Raw genomic sequence first — 2,852 nt, forward strand, 5'->3', positions numbered from 1 at the left:
CTATAATGATTATTTATATAATTTATTGAACAATTTTTTTATCTTAATATTTAATAAATTTAACATACAAAATATTATTTAACATACAAAATAAGTAACTTAAGTCATCATCTAAGACAATAAGTATAATAGTGCAAATACTTACTTATTTATTTATTCTATTTATCTATTTTATTATATAAAAAATGGGTTTCTGCACTTAATGATGGAGTTGACATAATATGCTCCAGAAAGTGTTTTTCGATCTAATTATTTTAACTCATTCAATACAATTTATTACAATGACTTAATTATATCAACTAATTGATTTGATTGAATATTTAAATATTAATGTAATTTATTATAATTTATATTACTTTATTAATTAGACTACGTTAATTGTAATTCATTATATCAGTGAATTAGTTTTTTCATTTATGAACTCTAAAATAAAATGAATAATTTATTATTTATTCTAATTAAATTCATTAAATTGGATGACGCACAGCAACGCACGCGGCGGCGGAGCAGACACGACAACGGTGATGACTGGACAGGTGAAATAACGGCGACGAGATGAAAGTTGCATGTTCTTCTCTACTACATTCGAAAGCAAGTCAAGCAATATTTTACTCTTCTGGGTTTTTGGGAGTGAGGTCAAAGAATTGAAGACAAGAAAAGTTAGGTGGCTATATTTGGTTTTTCAAGGCTTTTTTTTTCCAGATTTCTAAATACCTAAAAGGGCACCGTGTTAAAGATTGTATATCTTTTCTTTCTTTTTTTTTTAATGTAGATGAATATAAAATATATTAGGAATTGTCTACGAGAAAGTTAAATTAAGTTAGACAAATATATTATTATTATTATTATTGTAATTGAATAAATTAAAAATTTAATGCATTATTAAAAAATTACCTTAATAATAGATAATTTACATATTTATTTTTGTTTTACTAAAGTCTATATATAGTGTTTTCCTGTGGTACATGAATCTAAATTTGAGAGTCAATTTATAATTTTATATTTAGTGTTTTTTTTACTACTTCATAGAATAAGAATGTATTCTTCGTTTTTTATTGAAGTTAATCCTTTTAAAGTACAATTTATAATTTTTTATAATATTTTTCATATACTCATTCTATTATATTATTCTTTTGATAATTTTTTATTTGTTATTACTCTAAGTTATTCTTATCGTCTAATGTTCCAGTTCGATTGTCTTTTGCCACAATCATTTACAATGCATCACATCCATGAAATACCTCATCGAGTTGTCTTCACTGATTCGGGTTCCAACTACATGAATGTAAGCGTTCAAAGAAGAGGCAATAGTCTCTACTTTACCGAAGGATGGTTGGATCTACTCACCTATTATGACCAACCCAATGGAATGTGGTTAAAGTTAGATTTTTTAGGAGGAGCTTGATTTTTGATTGAGGAATTGCATCCACGTAACTTTATAGGGCAAGTTCAAGTTTCATCCCCTCCATGCTTTTTATGTCTGCCCGAAAATCTTCGAAGTGGAGCACATAATGAAATTGAATTCCCTCAATTTCAGTTCAGTTTTGCTAAATTCGTGACAAATTCAGATATGCAATTTCAACGATTGGTAATATATTTAAATTTTCTTAGTTTAAGCTGTTCATTATTAGAATAATTTTTTAACATATTTTGATTTTTTTCAGAAATTACCAACTTTTTTTTTTGCATGCATGCAATGCCATTGAGGGGGAATAAGAGTTAGTTTGGTTTCTCGGTGTGGCAATTCTATACCTTACCGCATTGCATGGATAGCGAATGATGAAGCTTATCTAATAAGAGGATTGTCTGATTTTGCACGAATTCTAAATATTGAAACTTACGATGTTATTTCAGTTGGTTGTCGTTACAAGAATGATTCTATACTATAGGTGACTAAGGACTACTAGAATAGGTTCAATATTGTTTAGGTAATTTGGTTTTACTATTAGTATTTGATTAAATTATAATTATATTTATGTACGTAAATAATTATAAATCAATCAAATCAAATTATCACGGTAAATAATATGTTGTATATTATTACGGAAAATAATCCGTAGATAAAATTGAAATTACACCCATGTCATATAATTATAATTGATTAATTGGTATAAAATGAAATTATACCCGTGTCATGAGTAATAATCTAAATAATTATATCTTAACAAAATATAATTTGAAATAATTTATAAACAATTATCTTAACAAAAATAATTACTTAATAATTGATTTAAAAATTAATGCAAAAAATAATTTTTAATAATAGTATTATTACCTGGGTAAATAATATAATTTCAAATTATTACTTAAAATATAAATAATATATGAAAATCTATTGAGTAAATCAATGATTTTGCACTTTAATAATTTGACAATTATTACTCAATTAACCAGTTAATTGAATTAGTAATAACAATTTTTAATTTCAAATTTTGTATATTAAGTCATTATTAAAAACTGGGTAATAACGATTTACACGGAAAAATCATTGATAAATTCAATTAACCATAAAGAAGATAATATACTAACAGTTTTAGTATATTATTTATGGCAATAAAAATTATTTCCTCAAATTAAATTTTATATAATTATAGTAAGTTTCTATAATTAAAGTAATATAAAATTGCTTCATATATAGCAATAATATTATACATATTTATATATCTCTTCTTTTATCTCTTTTTTCAAAATATTGGCATATAATTAATGTAGAAAATATATAATATTAAACTGTTTTGTTATGCATATATATGAATTTATATAATAACCCGTATAATTTATACGTATGGCATAATACATATGTCAAAAAAAGATTCCATAATTTTTGAAAACCACTGTTTTGTTATATGAAA

Source organism: Arachis ipaensis, chromosome B10, assembly GCF_000816755.2.
Source record: "Arachis ipaensis cultivar K30076 chromosome B10, Araip1.1, whole genome shotgun sequence".
Taxonomy (NCBI): domain Eukaryota; kingdom Viridiplantae; phylum Streptophyta; class Magnoliopsida; order Fabales; family Fabaceae; genus Arachis; species Arachis ipaensis.